We start from the raw sequence: 9822 nt of genomic DNA, 5'->3' as shown, positions 1-9822 counted from the left end.
GTGTTGCATCTGTCAGAACTAGTGGCCGACGACTTCATGAGGTCCGCAGTTAAGGAACGATTGGTTGTGTTCTTTTTTGTGTTTATTGTCTTTCAGCACGGATGCCCAGAACTTTTAATTACGCACCTAGTATCAATTGACGTGCACTATTGTGTCATACCTTTTATTCATTGACATGACAGCAGTTGTGAAGCCGACCTGGTATACAGTGCGTTTGTTTTTCAAATTTTATATGCGCAGTTTATTGCCTTATGTGTCTGATTCTGGTTCACAGATTACACGACAGTGCGAATAACATTGAGGAAGGGACGACGACGGAGAGTGCAAGAAACGATGACTTCCTGTGTCGTCGTCCCTTCCGTAATGTTATGCCTGCTGCCGTCTAATATACTATGAACAAACTAGCCCAGCAAGCAACCATTCTGTTTCACAACTGCGGAATGTGATGAAACGCTTTCGCCTCTACGTGCGCAGCCCCTTTAGTTTGCCCGTGATTACATATCTGCATCATTTCTGAAATAAAAAGCTGCTACTCAATGCTCATGTCACAGTTGCCTAACTGTTCTGTCTTTGCGCTCTTCAGGTCCAATATCTTCCAGCTTTATCGCCGAATGCAGAGTTTACGCACTTTTTTGATGCGAAAGCACTTTTTCACTAGCAATCCTGAAAAATGCGGTGCGCCTCTGAAGCCTCGACCATTTGACCCTTGATACCTCTCAGATGCCGGCAGAAATAAAATTAATAATGTCTCTACTCTGTTGGAAACCGGTGGCGTCGCGGACAGATGTGCTTGGCTGGCCGCTGCATTTAATTTCTCAGCATTAAAATCGTGATCGTTAGAAAAAGAAGCATCGGCGGTCATAAAATTCGCGCCTCTGCTAGACGGAAGCGACACTACCGGAGCGGAAAGTTCAATGACGTCACCGTGGCGGAAGTGATGCTCTTTCTGGTAAAGGCATTAATCTCTTCTAATGCAATCGCATCGCCAACACCTGAGGTAAATAGGTGCTCCTGTTAATCATTTCCGTTTCGCATGTGCTTATATTCCAAAGTCAGCTAATGAAAGGAATTCGAATTTTTGTCGCACTTTCGCGCTCAGTATGACTTTCTACAGGTAAAATGAATCCGGAACCTTAATTACCACGAAGCACTCGAAATCCCATTCCGGTGGTAGTGAAACGCAGTGAAAATCTATGGCTTACGTACCAGTGGACAGGAAAGTGTGTTGTGCAGTCTGTATCGCGGCACATCCAATGAACGGCTTGAAGAACCTACAAGTCAGCTTTCGCTGGTGAAGGAAATTATGGCACGATGGCAGCCTGACATTAATTCGGCGAGAAAGGAGCGGTGCCGTCGACATCTCCTCTGAGGAGATAAATGCTGACTCTCCAGCTATGGACGTGTGTGCCACGCAGTGCTATATCCGTTCAGTTTCCGGCAAGAAGCACTGCAGAACCAGATCTTCATCTCGTCTCGGAAGGCAACTGCGTGAGTGGGCCACGCTCACACCTGGTTAGGGACGCCGTTTTATGCGAAATATCGGAGCCAAGTAAAGCATAGGCGGAGATGGCATACTGCGCTTGTCACTCGGCCCACCGCGTTTCAGACGTTGTGAGTGGTGATTACATCACGCTATTCGCAAACACACCAGAATTCAAAGTATCAGCGAAATTTTCAATGAGAATCTTGGTGCCTCTGCCTAGCACGAATCCGTATCGGGCAGCATGCAATGACACCATATTTATCCAAGAAACCTTGCATAGTCTGAAGCAAGTGTTTTTCAAGTATTTCGGAAATCGCTGGCAATATTGAGAAGGTTCGATAATTTTCTACCCTATTGCGTGCTCTATTTATGAAACACGAAAATAACGGCGGTTTTCATGAGGAATGGTATTCCAGCTGTTGAAATAATGATTCAGCACTGTCACTAATACACATTTAAAGTCATAAAAATTTCTGCATAAATCAGTAATTAATATTCCTTCGATGCCAGGAGATATACTGACCTTCAACGTCAGCTTGCAAGCCTACAAGGCTTGCAAGCAGACCTTGAAGTTCATGTTCGGAAATAAGGGGCAAGCAGGCAGAGTCTGCCAAAGAGTGCTTTAAAGAACACGTGTTCGGGTGTGACCTGGCTACACCTGCTACACGGGAAAAATGACGGTTAAATTCCTGCACAACCATTTCACCATCGCTCGGAAAATATCCCAGAATAGATCTGTCCTTGCACATGGCAGAGTTCTCACCTCGTAAATCGTTAACAGGCGTCCACGTACGTACGTCTGCTGTCAGAGCGTGCATCGAAATTTTTTTTTCCGACAGTGTATCCCCTTGGCACGACTAGCTATCGCATTAGCTTTGTTTCTGCATATCTTACCTAAACCTGAGTCGTAACTAGTCGCAAGAAGGTGCACGCCTTACTTGCTCCACGGCAACTCTTTTAATTTAATTGCTGCCAATATTTCCGCTGACATCCATCTGCTATCAACACTGCGCTGCCTAGTAAGGAGACACCGCGTGGCGGCCGGCTTAAAATTCTTGGACTGTTTAACGAATTCTTCATACATCTCACCAGGAGGGAGAGTTTTTAAGAAATTATACCGGTCGTCTTGTGCTAATAACTCACCCAATATTTTAGGGTCTGTGACAGTAATTTCTTTTCTGCAATTCATATTGGACGCCAGGCTAGACGGCTGGTCGAATTCGCAGCAGATGAAGTAGTGATCAAGTTTTTGACTAACAACCGCTGAACGCGCTGTAAGATTGTGAGCATGAACATTGATGTGATCAATACACGAAACAACCAGACGGTTCGATAATATTTTTTCAGGCGTGACTTCGTGAATAGTATTCTCAATACTCCGCTTCGATAGCACATCTACGTAGTCGAATTTTGAACGTGTAGAAGTACGGTGGGTATCAAAGTTGATATCGCCGATCCAACATAACTGTTCTTCCAATGGCAAAGCTTGAAATGGCAATTTAGTTACATAATGGAATAAAATATTAACAAGAGGCAGTGTGATCCTCGAGCACCACAATCTGGAACTTGTATATGTCAATCCGCTATATATATTTCCCAGTCTGGCAGGCGTCAAATTCGGGCCACTTGGTCACGATATTCGTGCAAAATTTAAAAGGCAACCGTTTGCCACAGAATGTTCCGAGTAGTGTCATACGATTCAGTGTAAACATACTAGTTAAGTTATAGCCCCGCTCCCAACAGAGATTCGAAGCGGCTACCTATGCACTTGTCAATTCCACGTCTTTACGAATCTTCATATGAACATTGCGGCTCAACCGTTTGTCGCAGAGTGTTCATGGTGGTTGCATACGATTTCGCGTTTCGTGAAGAATAACACTATCTGTTAAGTCATTCTAGCTCACGGCAGGGATTAGAACCAGAGACCTATGTTAGGTGTGCTAACACTCGATATTCGATCACTCCCTCGGCGTCGTCCAATTTTTTTGGGCAAAAGCAAGTTTCAGTTGTTACCTCGAGTTGTAATCAGCTGTAAGCGGGAATTGACTGACAAGTCACCTCGACAAGCTAATCAACATCAAAATGACGAAGCAACAAATAATCGAAACTTCACCGCACGATAACCCTAAATTTCGCCCGATAAACCTGCCGATCACTTCGCAGCATTTTTTTCTATTTTTTTGGCGACAGACAGCGAGGCGATAGCCAGTACTGCACAAATAAGGTGTTCGTGGTGACACCCCCGGCATTCCGAACCCAACCGGCACAGTGAACAACGGCGACTGGCAAGCCCAGCACTCTGCAGACAACAAAATGGCAGATCCGCAGCCGGGTTCTTCCTTGGTGTACGTGGACCAGGCAGAGATGAAAGTCGAAGACTACGTCGAGTTCGGACGGCGCCTCTACTTTCTCTGGGGATCAGTGATCACGTTGTTCCTCTGGCGCCGACACCGTGAACGGAATCTCACCTACGGCCTCCTGTTATCCTTCTGCTTGCATTGGGCATATTGGCAGACACGGCAGAAGGTCGTCTACAATGCGTACGTGAAAACGTATGGGCAGCCACCGCCCAGATGTCATCAAGACTACAATTTTCCCTGGACCAGTGTGAGTGATCATGACCTCGAAGAATGCGAAGCCTACCGGCGCCTCATCGCCGCGGCACCGTCGCCCGTGGGGCACCCGTTGTTTGAGGTCGCTGAGCTCGTCCACGAAGTCATTCTCGAGCCGCTTCGGACCATCCGCACCACGCTACACTTGATCGCAATTGCGCTGCTCGTATCCCGCACCCCGCTTGCGGCGCCGGTAACGCTTATCCTCGCGTTGCAGCTGCCAGAACTCGTGGCCGACGACTCGATGAGGCCGCAGTGAAGGGACGATTAGTTATGTTCTTTTTTATGTTTGTTTTATTCTAGCACGGATGCCTTAAACTCTCCTTACGCACCTACTGTCTACTGACGAGTGCTATTGCGCGATACTTTTTATTCATTGACTTGTCAACAGCTGTGAAGCTGACTGGGCACAGAGTGCGTTTATTTTTCATATTTTATATGCACAGTTCAGCGCCTGATAGTGCTGATTCTGTTTTACGGTAGATCATACTGCAGCGCGAATAACATTAAGGACGGGACGACGACAGAGTGCAAGAAACGCTGACTTCCTCGGCCGTCATCCCTTCCGTAATGCTATTCCTGCTGCCGTGTTATCTATATTGAATTAACTAGTGTTATCTATGATGAATTAACTTCACTTGCAATCCTAAATAATCAGGTGCCTCTCTGAACCCTCGACGTTTTTACCCTTGATACCTCTCAGATACCTTCAGAAATAAAATTAATATTGTCGCGACTCTGCTGCGAACCCGCGGCGGAGAGTACAGACCTGCTTCGCTGGCCACCGCCTTTAATTTAAAAGCGTTAAAATCCTGATCGGTAAAAGAAGCGTCTTCGTTCATAAAATTTACCTTTCGGCTAGACGGAAGGACACGCGCGAGGCGGAAAGTTGTAACTGGCTAGAGGAAATTGACGTCACCAGGGCAGATAATTCCCATTCGCTGGAGGGAAGTTACGTCACCAGACCGGAAGTGATTCCACTTCGGGTAAAGGCATTAATCTGTTCCAATGCCATCTCATCTCGGACACATAAGGTAATTAGATGTCCCTCTCTTCTAATCTCTTCTAATACAATCTCTTCTAATTAATCTCTTCTAATACAATCGCGTCGAGAACACATGAGGTAAAGAGGTGTCGCCGTTAAGCTTTTCTGTTTGGCATTTGGTTATCTTCGAAAGTCAGCTGATGCAAGAGATTCGAATTTTTGTCGCATTTTCGCGCTCAGTATGACATTCTACAGGTAAAATGAAGCCGGAACCTTATCACGAAGCACTCGATATCCGATTCCGGTGGTAGTGAAAATCTATGGCTCTACGTACCAGTGGACAGGGAAGTGAGTTGTTCAGTGTGTGACTGAACATAAAATTAACTGCTTGAAGAACCTGCAAGTCAGCTTCCGCTGGTGGTGGAAATTCTGGCACTATGGCAGCGTGGCCTTAGTTTGGGGGAACAGGAGCGGTGCCGGCGTCATCTCATCTGAGGAAACAGATGGTGACGCTCCGCTTATGGACACGTGTGCCACGCTGTAGTCTACCCGTTCAGTTTCCGGCAAGAAGCACTGGCGAACCAGAATGCATCTTATTCTCGTCTCGCAGGGCAAGTGCGTGCGTGGACCACGCGCATATCAGATTAGGCATACAGACGCCATTTTAAAGAAAATTCTGCGTCAAGAAAAGCCGAGGCGAAGATAGTATGCTCCGCTTGTCACTCGGCCCTTCCTGTTTCAGATGTAATGAGTGGTGATTGCGTCACTCTCTTCACAAACACACCACTCCTACGCGTAACCACTTGCAAATGATTATGCACTCAGTGTTTGGATTTGTGGCTGGTTTAATTGATCTGTAAATGTTCAGTGCCAGGTCAGACTGTCATTCATGTCAAAATCTCCTTGCTAGTTCTACAGAGAGGGCCAACATAGGGAAACCAAACCGGCAATGGGTGAATCCGCGCACGCTCTGTAGAATTTGTCGGGGACACGGAGGATCCTCCAGGCGGTGCCTGGAAATTGCCCCAGTCACATGGATCCCAGAGGTTCTGGATGCACCGTTTACCCATCTACACGCGCGGGCGTGAACGGACGCACGCCTACTTACACGCATAAACACGCGCGCATGTACTCAATGCACATGCACGCGCGCACACACGCACAATCACGCGCGCATTAACGCTTCGTGCGGCGGGTTTCGAAACAATTTTTCTTTTCGACTGGAGTCAGTGGCTGCTACTGCTTCTTTATTTCAATGTTTGTCTCCCGCCGTGGTGCCTCAGGGCTAGAGAGCTGGGCTACTGATCCGGAGTGCGACTCCTGAATAAGTATTCCAGGCGCAACAGTGTCTTTAGCCTTACTCTGCGATCAGAAACCAGGACGTACTAACATTTCACTGATATTTCAGGTGAATCGTACCAGAACCCTGATGATCGATGCTGACAGCATTTCGGAAACTTTGCTTAATGGTTATAGTCCTTAAGAGTGCTAAAATATTCCCTTTACTCAAATTTTGATCCTTCCCAAAGCACTGAGTCGTTGACTTTGGGTCCGTTTTTTGTGCAAACGCGTGCTCGATTTGTAACCTCGAGTTGTATTCGGCTTCAATCGAGAATGACTGAAAAGCGGACTCGACAGTTGCTAATCTAGGTCAAAATGATGAAGCAAGAAATGATAATTTTTTTGCTGTATGCTTAACTCTAGATACCGCCCGATTAAGCTCTACATAACGCAACATATTTTTTTAAATCTTTTATTTTCTGGAAAAAATCTGCGAGGTGAATAGCCAGTACTGCACAAATACGCTGTTCGTGGTGGCATCCCCCGAATTCCGAACACTACCGGTGCAAGAATCACGTCTTCTGGCTAGCCCAGCACTCTGAAGACAGGAAAATGGCAGACCCGGAGTCGCATTCTTCGATTGTGTACCTGGACCAGGCGGACATGGGATTCGAAGATCACCTCGAACTCTGCCTCTACCTTCACTTGGGGTCAGTCATCGCGTTGCTCCCCTCTGGCACCGACACCCTGTACGGAGGCTCCTCTGTGGTCTTTTGTTAGCCTTCTGCTTGCTTTGGGCATATTGGCAGAGACGGCAGATGCTCGCATACAATGCGTATGTGACAACGTATGGGAAGCCACCACCCGATTGTCATCGAGGCTACGAGTTTCCCTGGATCAGCGTGAGTGATGACAACCCCGAAGAGTGCGAAGCTTACCGGCGCCTCATCCCCGAGGTACCCTTTCCCGTGGTGGACGCGTTGTTTGAGGCCGCTGAGCACGTCAACGAAGCTTTCTGCGACCTGCTTCGGAAGATCGGCAGCGCGCTACACTGGTTTAAAAATTCGGTGCTGGCCTACACCTCGCTTGCATTTCTAATGCTGACCGTGCTGTTACATCCGGTCGAACTCCTGGCCCGCCAATTGATGAGGCCGCGGTGAAGGATTGCCTGGTTATGTTATTTTTTTTTCCTTCCACTACGGGTGCCCTGAACTCACCTTGCGTACCTACTATCTACTGACGTGCGCTGTTGTGCGATACATTTACTTTTATTCTGTCATGACAACGGTTCACAAGCCTACCTGGTACAGTCTGGTTTTTGTATTTTATCGCCTATTCTATCCCCCGATTTTGCTGATTCCGTTTCACCGCTGCGGTATGTGCTGCAACACTTGCTGAGCTACGAGTAGAGCCCCTTTATGTGCCCGTGAATACATATCTGCATCAATTGTGAAATAAAGATGCTAATCAATGTTCATGTCACCATCGCCTACCCGTTCCTACGCAGCGACAGTGATCGAATATCGAGCGTTAACACACCTAACATAGGTTTCCAGTTCGAATCCCTGCCGCGATTGCACCGCCCCGAATAGTCTGCGATAAAAGGTTGAGCCGCAATGTTTTGAAGATTTCTAAAGACGTGGAATTGTGGCACATAATCAGCCGTTTCAAATCACTGCCGCGAGCTAAGGTTTAACTTACTGAGTTGGTGCTGCTAGAAACACTGAATCATGACACGATACGCAACATTCTGCGGTTGACGGTTGGCCCACACATTTCGCAGGAATGTCGGGACTGAATTGTCCGAGTTTGGCACCCTACGTATAGGGATATACAGGGTGTCCCAGCAAACTTGAGCCAAGTTTAAAAATACGCCGAGGCCCTGTAAGACTACGCGACCAAATGCAAGATTCTGGCTATTTGGAGGAGCAAGTCACTCTTTATATGTTTGCTTCATTTCGTAATTAGTCGATATTATTTCAACTTCGCAAGCAACGAAGATCGGTGAAAAATGTGAATGAAAATGTTCTAGAACGGTCCGCAATACTTCCGTTTGAACTGTTTTTAACTCTTCATTCATTACATATCAGCTTTCTTTCGTTCACTGCAAATGCCTACCAAATACAAAAAAATGTCACGTGGCATGCCCGCCTGCGCATGCAAACCTTCTCTCAAGCTTTGCGTATAGGAACGAACAGATCATTTAGCCTGGTGTGTTGCCCCTTAAAAGGCGACAGGGCAGCGACGCAGGAGCCGACTTCGCGATTTACGCCAGCGGTATGCTTCCCTTGCGGCGCTTGATGATAGCGACAAGCAGACACAGCCCTTATCGCTTGGGCTCCCGTAATCGCACAGCCAGGGCGTGCGTCACAGCCCTCTCACCTTTTAAGGGGCAACACACCGGGATAAATGAGCTGTTCGTTTGTTGGGCGGAACGTTTGAGAGCTATGCCATCGCGGCGCGCAAGCGGGCGTGTCACGTGGTATTGTTTGTATTTCGCGAGCATCGGCAGTGTGCGAAGAAAACCTAATAGGTAAAAGATGAAAAATTAGAAACTGTTCAGTTGGACGGTTTACGTACCGTTCTACAACTTTCTCATTGGTATTTTTCGCGTAATTATTTGCTTACGAAGTTGGATAATTATTATCTGCTAATTATGGAGCTCAGACCAATACAAAAATAGTGTGCGTTGCTCCAAACAATAGCCAGTAACATGCATTTGGTCGCGCCGTCTCAGAGTGCCGCGGCATATTTTTAAACCCTGGCTAAATTTAGCTGCGACGCCCTGTATATACCTGATTGACGTAGATTAGCTTCGAGTTGTATTGCTCGTGCATCAGGCTGCCGGCAGTGGTCATTTTATTCCATTATGTAGCGAGCTCGGTTACCATGGCAACCACTAGGTTACGATAAGAGTTACAAAAGCATAGCGCCGAGACCTGAAACACTAGGAGTAGAGCAAAGGCTTTAATACAATGCCGTTGCTTCGGAGGCCGCCATATTGGATTCTATCCGTGGAATCAGCATAATTGGGAGGCTCTAAAAGTGAACAGTGCTAAAGCTCAAAAACCTTTCTTGCGACCGCCGCCCACGGTACGCATGCAGCAGGAGTCTCCACTTAGCCAACAGCGCGCAGCAGACGACACGGGGCGTGTATGCCCTTGTGACGTCAGCGATCTGATGTTGCCAGATCAGCAAGCAGTTCGCGAAAGAAAGGAAAAATATTCGTTTCGAAAAGATCTGCCGCAAAGAATCAACAGAAAGTTCGGGGAATCGAACTTAAATTGTTGGGAATTGAATGAAGTGAGCGGGGTATGCGCTAGAATATAAGCTGTCATGGCATTTTCAACGCCATTAAAATGCTCTCATATGGACAGTTGTTTGCTCGTTGTGAAAAATGTTTATTATGAGTGTTATTACATGTAGAATGCTGTGTAGGCAACAATCTTTTTTCTTGATAC

This window comes from Amblyomma americanum, chromosome 11, assembly GCF_052857255.1.
Source record: "Amblyomma americanum isolate KBUSLIRL-KWMA chromosome 11, ASM5285725v1, whole genome shotgun sequence".
Classification (NCBI taxonomy): Eukaryota; Metazoa; Arthropoda; class Arachnida; order Ixodida; family Ixodidae; genus Amblyomma; species Amblyomma americanum.
This window is presented reverse-complemented; position numbering follows the sequence as displayed.